Consider the following 21,813-nt stretch of genomic DNA (forward strand, 5'->3'; position numbering starts at 1 on the left):
GCGTGACTGCTTGGCGTGCTCACCTGTTACAGCTTGCAAGTTTTGCTCGCTCGGCCGCTCAAGCCGCGTGCGTGGCAACGCCTCGCCTTAAGTAGTTAGATTTTATATATTATAATTAATTAATGAATGTATTTTTTTTATTTATTTTGTAAAAGTGCTATCAGGTGCACAGCCAGTGAAGATTGTACTTGTGTCCCTCTATACTTGGCAGCACCACTACACACATGAAAAGGTCAATAAGATAAATGTCCAGGATGTGCTGTGCCAATCGGTCTGCCAACGTCTAGACAGAACATCAAACATAATGTGACAACAAGCCTTACAGTTCAAAGAGTTTAGCGTGAGATTTTTTACCTGCTTTTACAAATGCTGATTTTTGCACGTGCGCACCGTAGAGTCCTGTGTGTGTGTGTGTGTGTGTGTGTGTGTGTGTGTGTGTGTGTGTGTGTGTGTGTGTGACCACGTGTAGCATGAACATTTGACAGGTGTCAAGGTCTCGCTCCTGTTATAAAGAGGGAGTGAAAGAGACGAGCTATCCCTCTCCGACTGACCTCCTGACTCCTGACATGAACACACTGCAGGCTGCGTTTCTCCTGGCTTTAGGCCTCTGCCTTGGTGAGTAGCAGCTTATAAATACCGTCCGTCATGATTACATCCATGACAATCGCAAACACACATTTATTATCATTATTATGTATAATATTCCCACAGATATATCAGATTCAGATTCAGAACATTTTATTTATCCCCAAGGGGCAATTCAGTTTCTGCAGTTCATCACCGTTGCGGGTAAACACGTTGTATCTCAGTCCTAAATCACAAGATACAAAAATACATACATACACAAGAAGAGAAACAAGAGAGAAGCTCAGTGTGATCAAACCGAGGCGAAGTGCGTTTTGGTTCCTCGTGTTCCTCAGCACACATGGATCTGAGCCGCATAGGTGCAAGACGCAACATTGTTTGTACACATGTAAAGTGCATAGGGTGCATGTGTAAACAATTGGTTTTAAAAGAGACATAAAAAATAAAAAAAATAAAAAATTGCATACAAAAAAAGTGCAAATGCTAGGATGCACAGTGTTATTGCATAATAACCTGACAGCCAGATGGGGGCGGTAACAGTCCTTTGTTGTTTGTCTATGGCATCCCTCTCTGCATGCATTCTCATAATACAGTATTGTACAGTGCAGAGCATGTGTGCTCTGTGGGTTGCAGACCAGCACACACAGATCTTCAGGAAAAAGTTGATTATAATCTCAATTTCACCACTTTATCAGAAAATGGAAGCCATGTCACACATAATGTACGGTTCTTTGGATATTAAAAAGGTTCTTGGGGGAAACTTTGTTGAAGGAGAAATGTCTTTTCGATGGCATCCCTCTCTGCATGCATTCTCATAATACAGTATTGTACAGTGCAGAGCATGTGTGCTCTGTGTGTTGCAGCCCAGGGGATTGACTACACAGACAAGGCACTGAACCAGTTCAGAGGTATGATCCTGTGTCTGAACCCTGAGAGTTGGCCTCTGTGGGACTACGCCGACTACGGCTGCTACTGTGGGATGGGAGGCTCCGGGACGCCTGTGGACGATCTGGACAGGTCAGCAGGGCAAATACACATGGCATGGTATAAAAGGGGGAAAAAAAAAGATATATATAACAAGCTTAGCTATTCTAGTTTCCTGACTTTGTTGTTTTCCTGTTTCCTTGTTGACCTGTAGGTGCTGCCAGGTGCATGACCAGTGTTACTCAGACGCCTTGCAGCACCCGGAGTGCTGGCCCATCATAGACAACCCTTACACCGAGTTCTACAGCTGGAGCTGTGACCAGGAGGACAGGAAGGTCACCTGTGAGAGTGAGTAGACCGGGACCTTTCCGAACCTTTTCTAACGGAAGGACCACTTCTGTTTGTTAAAACATTTCCCAGGACCACCCCCTAGGACTGCTATTTGAAGAGGTGAAACGTTCTATCTCGAACGCTGAGGTGGCCAATTAACATCCACCTTGTAGCTACAGAAAGTGGGTGCTAGTGTTAGCTGCACTTTGTGCAGCTGGCTATGGCGGGCATGATGAGGAGGAATTTAAAGGCCCATTATGTAAGATTTGGAGAGAAATAAATGTGCATAAAGTGTTGTTTTTTTAATTACCAATGAGCATGACCCCATTGACCTTGTATTGGGTTGTGGCTAACTATCTGGAGTATGAGGAACATGTAGCCTATGGATTGTGCTGAAGAAGGAATCTACCAATCAACATAATCATAGCAAATATGGCTAGGGTTCCAAAAAATCAGAACTATCCCTTTAATTGGATGTTTTTTGTTTGTTTATGTGAATTCTTGAGCACATTTAGATAACTTTGTAAATCACTTTGTTTTAAATGATAACTGAACCATTTAGTACTACTACCTCCACAGCCCACTAGATGGCACTCTGAGGCCCACCAGTGGGGCAGGGCCCAGTGGCAGAGATATGGCTGAAGTACAGTGGAGGGCTTGCCTCTCACTGGGTGCCTTATAAACATAAACACTGCTCTTGTGCTCAAGCATTCTTCTCACATTCATATCAGTAACAACCGTTTACTTGATACCTCTCCCCCCCACACACACACACACACACACATCTCCTCCTTGCTCATTGCTAAACACATGATTTAGCCGTTCTTACATTACCAGTCAAATGTCTGGACACACCTGATTGAATGTTCTATGTTTTTCAATGTCTTAAAGCCATTCTGCTCTAAAGCATTATTATGCTTGAATGCTTGCGATTTCTTTCTTACACGAATATAAATAGAGAAGTTGATCCTATGTATGAATTTCTTTCCAAAACGTTTGCCTTTCCATCAAGGCAAAGGGTGGCTCACTTTAATTTCATACTTTTGATGTCTTTACTACTACTATTATTATTATAAAATGTGGATCAAAATAAAGAGACATGTGGTGTGTCCAAACTTTTGACTGGTACTGTATATCGATAAGCCTCTCTCTCTGGGATTCAATGGAAAGGAAACACAACTCACATTAGGCTACCGACTGTACTTTTTTATTTGTGAATCAGAATTTACCAACTTTTTTTTTAAGAAGATATGGAAATCATAAATTGTAGTAAGTATAGTAAAAACACATTTGGAAAAAATTTGACACAAATATGTGTCAGAATATTTTTATTTTTTTATAGAGGTGGCTGTTGTTGGCCTTTTGGTGTATTCACTGACTGGTGGTGATATTTTATTCAACCTTCGCTTTAATTTGGCTACTCTCTCGCTCAGGTGAGGACGACCCTAACAACCCTCTGCTCTCTCTCTCGCTCAGGTGAGGACGACCCTAACAACCCGTGTGAGATGTTCATCTGTGAGTGTGACAGAAAGGCCGCAGAGTGTTTTGCCAGATCCCCCTGGAACCCCGAGCACGAGCACCTGCCCAGTGACCACTGCCATTAATACACAACTCAGTCAACAACTGCTGCAAATTCTGTTTGGCTTCAAAATAAAACATCCATCTTTTCTTTATGTATATAGATTTTTTCCAAAGTAATACCTCTTATTGTAAAAAGACTTGATTTATAAATATTCATGCAAACCGCTCAGATTGAGATTGAGAAAAAGATTTATTTGCAGGAATTACGTAGTAGTGAGTGTTGCCAAAGCATGTTAGAATATATAGGCCTCCTTGTGTGTACCGCTCAGATTTGACCAATGTCAGTTTACTCTCATGAAGTTTTGAAAAAGTGTCATTCATTTAATCTGATTGTAAAGGTTCCATGACTTTGTCCACACGGGGCATGTGGACACAACAAATAAATGTTCATTCTATTTTGGGTGTTTTATTTACCTTTTGCACACGTGTGGTGTTCCCGGTCATTAGAAATGAAATTGGTGAAATTGAGTTCAGGCACATGCCCATTTATCAGGTGGACACACGCTTAGGTTATTTGACAGTAATCGTCGCCTTCTGTTCCAAATGTCAGAGGTGTAGCTCTGATGTTGCAATGGAACAACCAATTAGCGTTCACTTCTTATCAATGTAACTTTGTTGGGTAAACTGGACCCAGGTAAAATGGCGGACGATTATCCCACGCTTGATGACGTCACGTCCCCTCTGGTGTTGCATCTGTCTCAACACAGTGACCCGCACGGCCCTCAGAGGGTGGGATTTTCCAGGTGCCTGAACACATGGTGGGAAATTGTGACACATGCATGGCAGCATGTTTATCAATATGTTTATCAATATGTTTATCTCTGTCTTTATGGACATATTAAGGCATGGCAGCATGTTTATCAATATGTTTATCTCTGTCTTTATGGACATATTAAGGCATGGCAGCATGTTTATCAATATGTTTATCAATATGTTTATCTCTGTCTTTATGGACATATTAAGGCATGGCAGCATGTTTATCAATATGTTTATCTCTGTCTTTATGGACATATTAAGGCATGGCAGCATGTTTATCAATATGTTTATCTCTGTCTTTATGGACATATTAAGGCATGGCAGCATGTTTAAAAGTATGTTTATCAATATGTTTATCTCTGTCTTTATGGACATATTAAGGCATGGCAGCATGTTTAAAAGTATGTTTATCAATATGTTTATCTCTGTCTTTATGGACATATTAAGGCATGGCAGCATGTTTAAAAGTATGTTTATCAATATGTTTATCTCTGTCTTTATGGACATATTAAGGTCACTCCGTACGTGAAAAGAGGGCCCCTAAAAAGGGCCCTTTTTGTCCTCACCTTTGCCTTGTGACTATGATGCTATTTTTAGTTCATGTCCAACAATGAAATCAAATGGTCCTGCTGTGAATAAGTACATACCACCAATTCAATTCTATCAATATCATTGATAGAATATTCTATTCTATTTTAGAACACGGCACTCTTGAATACTCGATTCTGATTGGTCAATCAACAATATTCACCGGTCATTATTTCTCGACAACCGACCGCTGCTCTGCCACACCTGGATTAATCAGTTGATAAGAGCTTTTTGTCAGCAAGACACTACTAATTAGGCCAACCAGTTGCAGCTGTGGTGTCTTGTGTGCCAATTACGAATGAAACCGCTTTGTCGTTGAAAACGCTATTAAAAAATCTATTTGAATAATTATTTTTGTCAGATTATTGAATGATTTAGTTGTAGGCCGTGTTCTAAGCGGGATAATGTATATTGAGGCGGTGATTACTGGGAAATAATGACCTTCAGGTCAACGATTAAGCCCTCCGCTGGCGCGTCGGGCTCAATCCACCTGTCGGTCATTATTTCCCCCGTAATCACCGCCTCAATATACATATCCCTTATATATATATATATATTTTTTTTTTTGTAAAAGTGCTATCAGGTGCACAGCCAGTGAAGATTGTACTTGTGTCCCTCTATACCTGGCAGTACCACTACACACATGAAAAGGCCAATAAGATAAATGTCCAGGATGTGCTGTGCCAATCGGTCTGCCAACGTCTAGACAGAACATCAAACATAATGTGACAACAAGCCTTACAGTTCAAAGAGTTTAGCGTGAGATTTTTACCTGCTTTTACAAATGCTGATTGGGCCTGTGTGTGTGTGTGTGTGTGTCTGTGTGTGTGTGTGTGTGTGTGAGACACCACGTGTAGTATGAACATCTGACCATAGGCGGCGATTTATGTTTCTGCCAGTGGGTGCCCATGCCAACACAAGCCACAAGCCCCCCCCTCCCCACCCCCACCCCCAATCCAATGCTATAGTGAGGCGGCCGCCACCGCCAAAAAAAAAATTGGCCACTTGAAGCCAGATTAGAAGAATATTAACATTAAGATTAGACTGTTGTGATCTAATTATTCAGTCGCCTTTTCTCACTCACCTCCATGTCACCTCTCCCTGCCCAGCTGCCCTGAGTTAGGCCCTCTGATTACACAATCATATTGTGCCCAGACAGACCAACCCAGTTTAGCCTTTAGTTTAGACAGTTTATCCAACTTGTTCCCACTCCGATATATCTAATATTATAAAACGGCTCTCTCAAATCAAGCAATCTGATTGGTTCACAGCCATTGTATAAATCCAGTAACCCACTCCAATAACCCATGGCCATGGGTTATTGAGTTGCCATGGCAACTCTCTTACTAAAAGGCTTTGGTTACCTCAAATGACAATGTAGAAAAAACAAATGGCGGAGACAGCTGTCAGATCCTTGTGAATCGATCTTCGCTTATAACTTTACTAATACTTCGCAGAAAATTATGTTTTGTACAAGAATAGACGCGGGCTAATGTCTTCTTTGCAAAAAAAAGGCTGTTAACCCCGCATTTAACCCCGTAACGTTAGTTGGTGTCGGGCTTTGCAGAAAGCTCTCAGCTTCTCAGCAAGCGCTGAGAATGCAGCGCTGCGCTCGAGCTGCGTGTCGGGCTTTGCAGAAAGCTCTCAGCTTCTCAGCAAGTGCCAGGATTGGCCAATGTCAACTTCAGTCTCCAAAACGATCCAATCAAATCACCCGCACGTTCTTGCGGTCCCGCCTTACAGTAGTGTTTCAACTGACTATCAGAATGACATGCCAGTCGGACTTATAGTATTATTATTATTATTATTATATTATCATACTTGGAAACCGTTTTATAAAAGCAATATAGCATGAGAGCCAGTGTGTTGTGGCAAATATATCCCGCTGATCAGCTGTTATCCCACGAGGCCGCAGGCCGAGTGGGATAACTGCTGAGCAGCGGGATATATGCCACAACACACGCAGCTCGATATATATGCTTAAATATATATCATCATCCTGTCCTCTTTGAACACTGCAATCTGGGCTTGCTAAATCCTGACGTCATCTGCTATTAATTTATGCGTTTACTTTTGCTACTAGGACATCCAAGCAAGTTCTGACAGAGAGCAATGCCATTGGAGCATTGGACAAACACATTTGCATATTCCCCCATGTCCTTGTTCCTTACAAACTTTCCTTATAAACTTTTGACATGGAAGTAACCAAATTAAATAAGTGGTGGGTGGAAATAATCATTAGCCTATTCTTAGCATGCAGTTTTGGAACATTCAATGAAGACAACTAAAAAATAGACTGACACCCAAAGTGATACAGACATGGTATGAGAGTGGTATATATCCCCATCACACCAATATCGTTGGTTAGTTCCTTGCTCTGCTCTCCCCTAGGAGCACCGGGAGCAGGGGATTTGTCCTTCTCAATGGATATTGCATTAGGGACAGACAGACACACGCTCTCTCCCTCAGCAGCATTCTCTCTCGCTCCTCCCATTTCCCAGCATTCTCTCTCGCCCTCCCCATTTCCCGTGGGTGCTCGGGCCCCGGGGGCACCCACGGTTCCGGCGCCCATGCATCTGACAGGTGTCATGGTCTCGCTCCTGTTATAAAGAGGGAGTGAAGGAGACGAGCTATCCCTCTCCAACTGACCTCCTGACTCCTGACATGAACACACTGCAGGCTGCGTTTCTCCTGGCTTTAGGTCTCTGCCTTGGTGAGTAGCAGCTTATAAATACTGTCCGTCATGATTACATCCATCGCAAACACACATTTATTATCATTATCATTATGTATAATATTCCTACAGATATATAACCTGACAGCCAGATGGGGCGGTAACAGATATATGGGTTACTTAATAAACGTTCAGTGAGGGACAAGACATTCCCTTGCTCTGAAATGTGATTAATGTGATGTTACTTTATATCTGGGTGAAAACAAAATGGCTGTCTTCCACACCTTAGATAGGTCATGAATTGTTGATATTATTTCAGAGCTGAAGTGAAGGTCTTTAGAAACACTGTCCGATGACGCCTGGAAAAAGTCCTTTTCATCGTCACTTCTGCACACAGAAAAATGAAAGGTGCAAACTGGAGAGGGATGCCAAAGAAGAACCATTTCTGATCAAGGTTCTTTCAAGAGCCATATCTGCTCTTCTGTGCTTAGACGCCTGCACGGCGTTTTTGTGTATCTGTCCTTATAGCCTCATTTGCAAGTGCACAATATACACATGGAATAACTAAGAATCAATATGTTTCCAATGTTGAATACCCACAGGTAAACAGGTAGCACACACAGATCTTCAGGAAAAAGTTGATTATAATCTCAATTTCACCACTTTATCAGAAATTGGAAGCTATGTCACACATAATGTACGGTTCTTTGGATATTACAAAGGTTCTTGGGGGAAACTTTGTTGAAGGAGAAATGTCTTTTCGATGGCATCCCTCTCTGCATGCATTCTCATAATACAGTATTGTACAGTGCAGATCATGTGTGCTCTGTGTGTTGCAGCCCAGGGGATTGACTACACAGACAAGGCACTGAACCAGTTCAGAGGTATGATCCTGTGTCTGAACCCTGAGAGTTGGCCTCTGTGGGACTACGCCGACTACGGCTGCTACTGTGGGATGGGAGGCTCCGGGACAGCTGTGGACGATCTGGACAGGTCAGGGCAAATACGCACAGCTGCTTCGCTCGTTCTGCTCCACACTCAGGCTATAAACATCTTTGCACCTTTTAAACCGGCTCATTCTGTTGCAAGTGCATGTGCGGAGGAAAGATTGATTTATTATTTTTATTATGTATTTATTTTTAATATATTCTATTTTAAATTTTAACTATATGAACAAAAATGAACAAGCTCAGACAGTAACGGAAAACAAACAAACACACTAATAGAGACCAGCCGGGCAAGTCACCCAACACCCCTAACCTCGTCGAGGTAGGCCAGAATCGGGTCCCAAATAGTTTGAAACTTTTTAAGTCAGTTGGTTCTCAGTGATCTGCGCCTCTCCATCCTTATAACAGAGATCATGTCCGTCAACCACAGTTGGAAAGAAGGTGAAGAGGGGGACTTCCATTCTTTCAGAATTAGTTTTTTGGCAACAGTTGTCCCCAGTGTCAGAGACTGTTGCACAGCTGTGGGAGAGGTCTCCGAGCAGCCGAAGATGGCAAGTTCTGCCTCCGGCTGAAGGGTAATTTTGTAGGCCTTAGAGCAGTGGTCCCCAACCACCGGGCCGCGGACTGGTACCGGGCCGCAACGCATTTGGTACCGGGCCGCGAGCCCGGTCCCATTTTTATTTTTATTTTTTACAAACATTTTTTTACAAACTATAAACATAAATAAACGTCAACTTGAAACTACGGTATGTTTCAACTACCACACAGCCTATAATATTATAGCCGATGTTTTTTCTTTTTTCTTATTAAAATTGATAACCGGTCCACGACTTTTTTTTTCCATCTATCTACCGGTCCGCGGCACAAAAAAGGTTGGGAACCCCTGCCTTAGAGTACCAGTCAAATATTTTGGCCCAGGATCCAGACAGTGATGGGCAGAACCAGAAGGCATGAGACAGAGTGCCCTCAGAAAGATTTATTTTGTGTTGAATTTGTCAAGTCAAGCCCTTCATCACACAATCAAAGGGCTTTAGACTACGGAGAGAACAAGCCTTTAACATGCATTCACTCAACTACTGTAGTCTAGTTACTGTATGAACAGGTTTGAGGGCCTTTACTTCAGTATTTCCATTTTGTAAGACTTTAATTTTACTCCACTACATTACATACAAAACAAACAATACGTTCATAAAAGATGTTGCACTGTTAGAGTTTAAACACCCCAAACAGCATATGGAGCAGTGACTCCCTTTACACCTGGATTATGTGTTTTTGGTGATCTGATTGCAATGGGATAGTGCTTGACCACATTGACCCGATTACATTTACACCTGGTATTACTGTTTCTCCAGTGTCCACATTGAGATCCGATTGCGATCTGTTCAGGCAAGAGAAGACAACATTACTTCTTACAGGTTAATGCATCAGTAGTTCTTTAGTAGTAGTTATTTGAACGGGACCGTTCTTCAGAATGAGTACATTTGACTACTAATACTTCTATACTTTTACTTAAGTAAACGTTTTTTATGCAGAACTTTAACTTTTACATATGAAGTATTTTTTTCATTATGTTATCGCTACCTTTGCAGTAAAGGATTTGAGTTATTTTGCCACCACCGCAATAACGGAACCAAATTATGTAATGCAGTAACTATGCAATAAAATAAAACCGAAGGAAACAAAACAAAATAATAAAATAATAAGCTTAGCTATCCTAGTTTCCTGCCACCACCACCCTTCCCTCAGTGAAGACAAGGAAAGGAAAGACGACTATGAAAACATTGACTTTGTTGCTATCCTGTTTCCTTGTTAACCTTTAGGTGCTGCCAGGTGCATGACGAGTGTTACACAGAAGCCCTGGACCACCCTGAGTGCCGTCCCGTCATAGACAACCCTTATACCAATTTCTACAGATGGAGCTGTGACAAGGAGAACAGGAAGGTGGCCTGTAAAAGTGAGTAGACCGGGACTTCCGAACCTTTTCTAACTTAAGGCTTCTGTTTGTTAAAACATTTCCAAGGACCACCCCTAGGACTGCTATTTGAAAAAGTGAAACGTTCTATCTCGAACGCTGAGGTGGCCAATTAAAATCCACCTTGTACAGTATAGCTACAGAAAGTTGGTGCTAGTGTTAGGGTTAGTGTCATGCTTTTATTTTGAAGGTAAAAACAATCAACCTGAAGTGAAATAATTGTGAAAAATTGTTGCTAAATTCACGTTACACTTTAAACATTAAACTTTGAGGCAGTATTGATTAGGGGACATGAAGCACGTATTGCAACGATCTGGTAATAGAGGTGACTGTTGTTGGACTTTTGGTGTAATCACTGACTTGTGGTGATATTTTATTCAACCTTTGCTTTAACCCATTGATACCTGATGCAGCATTTGTGTGTGTATCCCTTTAAGACCGCGAACCGCGTGAACGCGGTTCGCGGTCTTAAAGGGATACATACATAAATGAGGGATATATACACACAAATGCTGCATCAGGTATCAATGGGTTAATTGAGCTGCTCTCTCTCTCCCTCAGGACAACCCTAACAACCCTCTGCTCTCTCTCTCTCTCTCTCGCCCTCAGGAGAGAACAAGCCTAACAACCCTCTGCTCTCTCTCTCTCTCTCTCTCTCGCCCTCAGGAGAGAACAAGCCCAACAACCCTCTGCTCTCTCTCTCTCTCTCTCTCTCTCTCTCCCTCAGGAGGGAACAAACCCAACAAGCCGTGTGAGATGTTCATCTGTGAGTGTGACAGAAAGGCCGCAGAGTGTTTTGCCGGTTACCCCTGGAACCCCGAGCACGAGCACCTGCCCAGCGACCGCTGCCATTGATACACAACTCAGTCAACAACTGCTGCAAATTCAGTTTGGCTTCAAAATAAAACATCCATCTTTTCTTTTCCTTACTTTTCCCCCAAAGTAATAGAGTAAAAAGACTTGATTTATAAATATTCATGCAAACCTCTCAGATTGAGATAGTAGTGAGTGTTGCCAAAGCATGTTAGAATATATAGGCCTCCTGGTGTGTTTTGAAGTTTTGAAAAATGTAATTCATTTAATCTGATTGTAAAGGTTCCATGAGTTTGTCCACACGGGGCATGTGAACAAAAATATTTTTCTCATCATATTTGGGTGTTTTATTGGCCAATTTGGCCAAGTTAGTAGTTAGTTTATGGGATAGGAATTCTGCCAGATGACAGGCACTACTAGGCGCCATTTTCTACTTCATTTGGAAGAGAAAATTATCCTGAAATGAAGATTTGATTGACAGCTGCATGTCGTGATATGATTGGTTGAAATGGGGTAGAAATTTGATAGTACTAGGTGACGTCAGCAAACTGTACATTACTGTTATCAATAAAATCTTGAAAAATTAACTTTTGATGTGAAAAAGTGTGAAAAACTAAAGAAATTAGATTTTTGTGATTTTTTTTTGCATACATTATTAAATAGGTGCACTGCATACCCAGGTATTTGAACTAAAATAAAAGAAAAGTCATTTTTGGGTTCAGCTCGACTTTAACTTTTGCACACGTGTGGTGTTCCCGGCCATGTCACCAGTCATTAGAAATGAATGGGTACCTTACCCTAGCCCTAACCTTAAGCACTGACCCTAAAACCGGCGTTTTACCAACTGGGGACACGGCTTTTGTCCCCAATTGCACCCACCGTCCCCAATCACCTGGTGTTAAGTCGGTTGTGTGTCCCCAATGTTGACTTAAGTAAAACACACACACACACACACACACACACACACACACACACACACACACCTCCCCTTCTTGGCTTCCATGGCAAGCCCCACGAGAACACATCTGTTGGCATTCTCACAAACACTCACATTCAATAATAGAACGTCCTTGGGTCCCCAGCACTACACCCGCCAAGTGGGAAGTAGATTGGACGGTTCTGGAGATATCAAGACACACAGACAGAGATCCAGAGATGAATAGCAAACAAGCTCAATACTTGTAATGTTCACAAGAACTTAAGTTGATCAAAAGATCTAAGACAGCACTGGGTGATAATATATGTATTATGGATTTCTAATCTATTTGGGGCAGTCAATTTTGACTGGGATCACAAAATGAATGAACTTGAAACGAACACAACAGGAGGGCTAGCTAGGATCACATCAGGTATAATCTGTCACTCAATAATAGCATACATCATTTTTGGATGTAAACTTTTTAAGCATAAAAGTGTAAGTGATTCCCTCTATCTGCTACATCTGTCTCTGTCTTTGGTTTGTATTTACGTGGTTTTAGTTTAGTTTAGTTTATTAGGATCCACATTAGGATGCTACGGCTATTCTTCCTGGGGTCCGATCACATAGCAAGTACAGTAATACATCAAATACAATACACAAAATAGTAAAAGTAGGTAACTTAAGTAGTGCAATATATAAGGTATATGTTATTATCAGACACACAATATCAGTGCGCAATAACAGTTCAGCAGTTTTGAACATAACACCAGTTTCAGTCTATCTTTCCATAAACACATTATACATTTAGTTTAATCTGAGATGTTGTTTCAGTAACAATTTAAATGTTGTTTTACCATTCTCTTTACAGATGTCTCTGGGGAGCAGGTTCCATTCGAACATACCTCTATACATGACCATTCATACCTCTATACATAACCATTCATACCTCTATACATGACCATTCATACCTCCATACATGGCCATTCATACCTCTATACATGACCATCCGTTTCATAGCATTTGTTCTTACTTTAGGAAGAGTGAAGTTACCCACAGTAGCATGTCTAGTGATGTGATTATGTTTGTCCTTACTGAAGGATAGATTTTGATACAGAATGCCCGGAGTTTTTGTCACATAAATATTTCTAATAAAGACCAGCAGTGAGTAAAGCAATCTATCTTTTACAAATAACCAGTTAAGACGTTTATGCATTGTTACAACATTTGTTCTGTAATTACAATAGAGTACAATGCGTGCAGCTCTGTTTTGTATCATTTGTAGTTTCCTAATCATATGAAGTGTGGCATTGGACCAGATTACTGGACAGTAGTCCAGATTTGACAGAATTAATACTTGAGTAACAAGTTTAGTGGCTTTGGGTGTTAAAAAATGTTACCAAGGTTACCATGACAATCACCTCAACAGTGTGTTTCAACCCCCTTACTGCTACCCAGGTAAAAGAACTGAGATTATTATATTTTAACCCAAGTTACCACCAGAGGGCATGCTAGTCTACCTTTCTGCTTCTTTGCTGTGAGGTGTTTTCTCCATCCTGTCTCTGTCCTTCATCGCAGAATGGAATGTTATGGAACTTTTAGCTAACCTAGCCCCACTAGGAGCGCCCCAAAGACAATGCAAGATGAAGTGGGCAGAGACTAGGATCTCTTCAATGTCAGATTTGCTGTTAAGAGTTTTGCTTAAAGGAACACTCCGCCCATTTTCAACCAGCTTTGTATCATTAGAACATCAGTAGTATATCAGAAAACTGTAAACGGTTTTGAAGTCTGTCATATAATTTGACAGTTATTGAGTGTTAAAGTGTGGACCAGTGACATCACTGGTCCACACTAACTCAAATTAATAACTCATTAACTCAAATCAACTCTCAATAACTGTCAAACTAGATGAATGATGAATAGTTTGACAGTTATTGAGAGTTGATTTGAGTTAATGAGTTATTAATTTGAGTTAGTGTGGACCAGTGATGTCACTGGTCCACACTTTAACACTCAATAACTGTCAAATTAAATGACAGACTTCAAAACTGTTTACATTTTTCTGATATACTACTGATGTTCTAATGATACAAAGCTGGTTGAAAATGGGCGGAGTGTTCCTTTAAGAGAAGAGCTACTCTCATTACGTCAGCCAGGGATTTAACTGTAACTAAATATTAGCTTTAGCTGGTGGTGCAGCCTATCATTATCCGAGTTAAACTGAATAGTAATTTAAAAAAGTCTCCTATAGACAGTAGGGGTGTCACAATATATCGTCCCACGAAATTTCGCGATAGTAAAACGTCACGATATGTATCGTTGAGATTAAATCTCATATCGCAAAAAAAAAAAAAAAAAATCAGAACTTTTTTTTTTTTTTTTTTTTTTTTTTTTTCAAAAATAGACTAAGAAACGTCTTTGTTTGTTGAAGTTCAATGTGTGGAAAGTAGTTCAGTTGAACAAGTCTCTGAAGAGACACATGAGAAGTTATACAGGAGAGAAACCATTCAATTGAGTTTCTGGCAAAACTGTTTACTTGACAGGAAAAACTGGAGATGCATAAAAAATAGACTAAGAAAAGTCTTGTTGTTTGAGTTTGAAGAAAAACTGAAGATGCATAATGAGAATTTATACTACTGATAAACATTTTAGTTCAAAGTAAATCTAAGTGACGGTGTAACTCATTCTATTTCAAGATAAGCCTTATCTCCAATCTCATGTTTTTTCTAGTTGTTATTGTAATAACAATTTCCCACAACAGCATGTTTTGTATCTGTGCATTTCAAATAAAATACTACTTTTCCAGTCATATATTGTTATTATTCAAGTTTAAAAAAATATTGTTAAAATCGTATCGTATCGTATCGTTATCGTGAACCCAGTATCGTGATACGTATCGTATCGTGAACTGAGTGTATCGTGACACCCCTAATAGACAGCCATCAGTAGTGTCATTTCTACATGCACTGATCTCTTTAACAGAGCCAAATGGAGGCAGGAGTCACAGATTAGCGGAGACAGAGCAGCATGGCTCAATGGGTACACATTAGTAAAGCTAATATAATTGTATTCCTGGTTTTGCTAAAGATGTTGTTGATGAGGTGTTTAATAATGTGACCTACTCTGTTTGTCTGCTATATACCTGTGCATCACAGGTGTTTAATAATGTGACCTACTCTGTTTGTCTGCTATATACCTGTGTATCACAGGTGTTTAATAATGTGACCTACTGTGTTTGTCTGCTATATACCTGTGCATCACAGGTGTTTAATAATGTGACCTACTCTGTTTGTCTGCTATATACCTGTGTATCACAGGTGTTTAATAATGTGACCTACTCTGTTTGTCTGCTATATACCTGTGCATCACAGGTGTTTAATAATGTGACCTACTCTGTTTGTCTGCTATATACCTGTGTATCACAGGTGTTTAATAATGTGACCTACTCTGTTTGTCTGCTATATACCTGTGTATCACAGGTGCTTAATAATGTGACGTACTCTGTTTGTCTGCTATATACCTGTGCATCACAGGTGTTTAATAATGTGACCTACTCTGTTTGTCTGCTATATACCTGTGTATCACAGGTGTTTAATAATGTGACCTACTCTGTTTGTCTGCTATATACCTGTGCATCACAGGTGTTTAATAATGTGACCTACTCTGTTTGTCTGCTATATACCTGTGTATCACAGGTGCTTAATAATGTGACCTACTCTGTTTGTCTGCTATATACCTGTGTATCACAGGTGCTTAATAATGTGACCTACTCTGTTTGTCTGCTATATACCTGTGTATCACAGGTGCTTAATAATGTGACCTACTCTGTTTGTCTGCTATATACCTGTGTATCACAGGTGTTTAATAATGTGACCTACCTCTACGTACCAGAGCCCTCCCCCTCCCCCGGTCCCGGCAGAGTAGTTCCGGAGCAGCGGATTGAGTGGCCCTGACCGCGTGACCACCTTCGACCCTCCCTATAGGGCTGACCGTGGGTAGCTACTGGGACGTAAGTTGGGGCTTGGCCAGCCCCGGCTGGGTCACCTGGGCGAGGGTGTATGATGTTGCGAGACCCGAAACATCCTATGACCCCAGGGTACATCACTGAGGATACGTCCCAGTTATGCATCCATGCGATGTTTTTTTTTTCTTTATTTGCCTGCTATATACCTGTGCATCACAGGTGCTTAATAATGTGACCTACTCTGTTTGTCTGCTATATACCTGTGTATCACAGGTGCTTAATAATGTGACCTACTCTGTTTGTCTGCTATATACCTGTGCATCACAGGTGCTTAATAATGTGACCTACTCTGTTTGTCTGCTATATACCTGTGCATCACAGGTGCTTAATAATGTGACCTACTCTGTTTGTCTGCTATATACCTGTGCATCACAGGTGTTTAATAATGTGACCTACTCTGTTTGTCTGCTATATACCTGTGTATCACAGGTGCTTAATAATGTGACCTACTCTGTTTGTCTGCTATATACCTGTGCATCACAGGTGCTTAATAATGTGACCTACTCTGTTTGCCTGCTATATACCTGTGTATCACAGGTGTTTAATAATGTGACCTACTCTGTTTGCCTGCTATATACCTGTGCATCACAGGTGCCTAATAATGTGACCTACTCTGTTTGCCTGCTATATACCTGTGTATCACAGGTGCTTAATAATGTGACCTACTCTGTTTGTCTGCTATATACCTGTGTATCACAGGTGCTTAATAATGTGACCTACTCTGTTTGTCTGCTATATACCTGTGTATCACAGGTGCTTAATAATGTGACCTACTCTGTTTGTCTGCTATATACCTGTGCATCACAGGTGCTTAATAATGTGACCTACTCTGTTTGCCTGCTATATACCTGTGCATCACAGGTGCTTAATAATGTGACCTACTCTGTTTGTCTGCTATATACCTGTGCATCACAGGTGTTTAATAATGTGACCTACTCTGTTTGCCTGCTATATACCTGTGCATCACAGGTGCTTAATAATGTGACCTACTCTGTTTGTCTGCTATATACCTGTGTATCACAGGTGTTTAATAATGTGACCTACTCTGTTTGCCTGCTATATACCTGTGCATCACAGGTGTTTAATAATGTGACCTACTCTGTTTGTCTGCTATATACCTGTGCATCACAGGTGCTTAATAATGTGACCTACTCTGTTTGTCTGCTATATACCTGTGTATCACAGGTGTTTAATAATGTGACCTACTCTGTTTGCCTGCTATATACCTGTGCATCACAGGTGCTTAATAATGTGACTTACTCTGTTTGCCTGCTATATACCTGTGTATCACAGGTGCTTAATAATGTGACCTACTCTGTTTGTCTGCTATATACCTGTGCATCACAGGTGCTTAATAATGTGACCTACTCTGTTTGTCTGCTATATACCTGTGCATCACAGGTGTTTAATAATGTGACCTACTCTGTTTGTCTGCTATATACCTGTGCATCACAGGTGTTTAATAATGTGACCTACTCTGTTTGTCTGCTATATACCTGTGTATCACAGGTGCTTAATAATGTGACCTACTCTGTTTGTCTGCTATATACCTGTGTATCACAGGTGCTTAATAATGTGACCTACTCTGTTTGTCTGCTATATACCTGTGCATCACAGGTGTTTAATAATGTGACCTACTCTGTTTGCCTGCTATATACCTGTGTATCACAGGTGCTTAATAATGTGACCTACTCTGTTTGTCTGCTATATACCTGTGTATCACAGGTGCTTAATAATGTGACCTACTCTGTTTGTCTGCTATACCTGTGCATCACAGGTGCTTAATAATGTGACCTACTCTGTTTGTCTGCTATATACCTGTGTATCACAGGTGCTTAATAATGTGACCTACTCTGTTTGTCTGCTATATACCTGTGTATCACAGGTGCTTAATAATGTGACCTACTCTGTTTGTCTGCTATATACCTGTGCATCACAGGTGTTTAATAATGTGACCTACTCTGTTTGTCTGCTATATACCTGTGTATCACAGGTGCTTAATAATGTGACCTACTCTGTTTGTCTGCTATATACCTGTGTATCACAGGTGTTTAATAATGTGACCTACTCTGTTTGTCTGCTATATACCTGTGCATCACAGGTGTTTAATAATGTGACCTACTCTGTCTGCTATATACCTGTGCATCACAGGTGCTTAATAATGTGACCTACTCTGTTTGTCTGCTATATACCTGTGTATCAGCTGACGGTGGCTCCCATGCCCTCCAGACCTGTGAGGTGAATTGAGGCCCCCTGTCGGAGACAATGTCTGCAGGCAGCCCATGTACCCGAAACACATGTTGCACTAATAGATCGGCTGTCTCCCTAGCGGAAGGCAGCTTGGGCAGGGCAATGAAGTGTACTGCCTTAGAAAAACGGTCTATGACAGTAAGAACTGTGGTGTTACCTCCAGATGGGGGAAGGCCAGTGACGAAGTCCACTGCTATGTGTGACCATGGCCGGCTGGGTACAGGCAGTGGACGGAGCAGGCCAGAGCTGGGCTTTGTGGAGGTCTTGCTGCGCGCGCAGACAGAGCAAGCTGCAACATATGACCGTGTATCCTGGTCCATGGTGGGCCACCAGAAACTCTGCCGGAGGAAGGCCATTGTCCGACGAACCCCCGGGTGACAGGTAAGGCGGGATGAGTGAGCCCATTGCAGAACCTGGGAGCGGACAGAATCAGGTACAAACAGACGGTTAGGAGGACCATTACCTGGGTCGGGCTGGGCCCTCTGGGCTTGGCGGACCTTAGATTCGATCTCCCAGGTAACGGAAGTGATGACACATGAAGATGGAAGAATGGGCTCTGGGTCCATGTTTGCCTCCTCCACCGCAAACTGGCGTGACAGCGCATCAGGCTTCACGTTCCTCGAACCGGGGCGGTAGGTGAGTGTGAAATTAAACCTGCCAAAAAACAGAGCCCACCCTGCTTGGCGTGAGTTAAGCCGCTTCGCCTCCTTGATGTAGGTGAGGTTTTTGTGGTCTGTCCACACGACGAATGGATGCTCGGCCCCCTCTAGCCAGTGTCGCCACTCCTCCAGCGCCACCTTCACAGCCAGAAGCTCTCTATTGCCGACGTCGTAGTTTCTTTCTGCGGGGGAAAGTTTATAGGACAGAAAGGCACATGGATGCAATTTGTCATCAGCCAGTGTGCGCTGAGAGAGGATTGCACCTACCCCCACATTAGAAGCGTCCACCTCCACAATGAACTGCCGGGTCCGGTCTGCCTGGATGAGCACTGGAGCGGAGACAAACCTGCGCTTGAGCTCCCCAAAGGCGGTCTCCGCCTCCGGTGTCCATCGAAACGAGATGGAGGTGGAAGTGAGTGCAGTCAGGGGGGCTGCTATGGTGCTGTAATTACGGACAAATCTTCGATAGAAGTTGGCAAATCCTAGAAACATTTGTAACTGTTTGCGGCTAGTAGGCACAGGCCAATCCAGAACTGCTGTCACTTTAGCCGGCTCCATCTCCATTTTCCCCGGGGAGATGACGAAACCCAGGAAGTGCACCGTGGAAGCATGAAATTCACACTTTTCTGCCTTAGCAAACAGTCTGTTTTCTAGGAGACGCTGCAGCACTGCCCGCACATGTTTCTGGTGTTCCTGGAGAGACTGGGAGTAAATCAGAATGTCATCAAGGTAAACAAATGCAAAATGACCAATCATGTCCCTGAGTACATTGTTGACGAGTGCCTGGAAGACTGCGGGCGCATTAGTGAGGCCGAAAGGCATCACCAGGTACTCAAAATGGCCCAGGTGAGTGTTGAAAGCAGTCTTCCATTCATCTCCATCTTTGATGCGCACCAGGTGATACGCGTTCCGGAGGTCCAGTTTTGAAAATACTGTGGCGTCATGAAGGGGCACAAAAGCAGAGTCAATCAGAGGCAGGCAGTACTTGTTTTTAACTGTGATGTCATTTAGTTTTTTATAGTCAATACATGGTCTCAAAGACCCATCCTTCTTGCCCACGAAGAAGGCACCTGCACCCACCGGAGAGGATGAAGGTCGGATGATCCCCGCTGCCAAGGAGTCCTGGATGTATTTCCCCATGGCTTGCTGTTCCGGCAGAGAGAGGTTGTAGAGCCTGCTAGAGGGTAGAGGAGCTCCGGGCAAAAGCTTTACCTCACAATCGTATGGTCTGTGCGGAGGGAGTGTTAATGCCTGTTGTTTACTGAATGCAGGAGCGAGGTCATGATATTCTTTTGGAACCGATGACAGATCTGGAGGTTCTGGTACTGGTAGCGGCTCAGAGGAAGGTGTCTGGGCGGAACGGAGGCAGTTGGCATGGCAGAAGGAGCTCCATGACCCCACCGTGCCGGTGGTCCAGTTGATCTGGGGGTTATGGAGTTTCAACCAGGGGAATCCCAACACTAGAGGAACATTGGGAGAATGAATGACGTGAAACTGAATTTTTTCTTGATGATTCCCAAACATGTGAAGGGACAGGGGAATGGTTTTTCTGTCCACTTGGGCCAGCAGTACCCCGTTAAGGGCTGTAGTATTTAGTGGGACATCGAGGGGCTCAGTCTCGATGCCCCACTGCTGGCACGTACCATTATGAATGAAATTCTCATCGGCTCCAGAGTCTATGAGTGCAGAGAGTGTAATGGTTTGCTGGCACCACACGATGGCGGCATCGAGCTGTGGACGGATAGGGAGAGAGCCAGTGGTTGCTCGACTCGACAATATCTCTCTAACTATTGCCGAGCCGGCCCTTTTGCTGGACGGACGGGGCAATCCGAAATACGGTGGCTGGGGTTTCCACAGAAGAAACAGGCCTGTGTGGCAGCCCGACGACGAGCCCTTTCCTCCGGGGACAGACGGACCCGGTCGAGTTGCATGGGTTCTGGTTCGGGAAAGTTTGGAGTATCGGGACGTGGTGAGAACAGAGAGACGGGGGTGTCAGTACGCCACAGGGCGATTTGATCCGCAATCTTAATGGCCAGATTAATGGCGGCGTCTAAGGAATTTAGTTCCCCCCGTAATGCTATTTCCCTTCCAATCTCTCTATTCAGACCACTCTGAAATGCTGCAATGAGGGCCACATTATCCCACCCCGACTCAACAGCCAAACTGTGGAACTGGCTTATAAACTCACGGACTGGGAGTCTTCCTTGGCGAAGAGTCAACAGACGCTGCCCCGCCTGTTGCCCTCGTATTGGATGGTCGTACACTCGTTTGAGCTCGACAGCAAATCCCGCAAAGGACTGGGTGAGCGGAGAGCCCTGTTCAAAGAGAGCATTGAAAAAGTTAAGCGGGGGTCCCTCCAGTAGGTTAACCAGGTATGCAATTTTGGCAGCTTCCGTAAAGAAGCGGCTGGGCTGAGCGTTGAATGACAATTGACACTGTGTGAGAAATTGACGACAGCTGTGTGGATCACCTGAGTATTTTGCTGGAGGTGGAATGTGAGGCTCCGGAGCTGTGGTAGCAGGCATCGCTGGCTGGTCGAGCTGAGGCAGAGCGGCAACTGGAGCTGGTGTCAGACGCTCGGTGAGGCCCGTGATGGTCACACCAAGCCTCTGCATTTCTGTAGTCATGGTCCGCAGACGCTCCTCCTGGCCTCCTAGCCATTGGCCCTGCTGAGCAAGCGCTTGTCTCATTGCTTCTGCCTCTGCCGAGTCCATTTTGGTCAGATTATCCTGTTAAGGTTTTGTTTGTTGGACTCAAGGGCAGAGACAGACAGAGACAGAATATCAAGTTGTAA

The 21,813-nt window shown here is 42.9% G+C and overlaps 1 pseudogene across 1 annotated transcript; it reads left to right on the plus strand.

Annotated features, from left to right (window-relative positions):
- The first annotated feature begins 1,477 nt into the window (after positions 1-1,477).
- On the plus strand, positions 1,478-11,212 carry LOC310781260 (phospholipase A2-like; annotated as a pseudogene). Its single transcript has 3 exons — positions 1,478-1,602; positions 1,724-1,851; positions 11,085-11,212. The product of its transcript is annotated as a phospholipase A2-like (transcript).
- The last annotated feature ends 10,601 nt before the right edge of the window (positions 11,213-21,813 follow it).

Source organism: Poromitra crassiceps (assembly GCF_964638095.1).
Source record: "Poromitra crassiceps genome assembly, chromosome: 8".
Taxonomy (NCBI): domain Eukaryota; kingdom Metazoa; phylum Chordata; class Actinopteri; order Beryciformes; family Melamphaidae; genus Poromitra; species Poromitra crassiceps.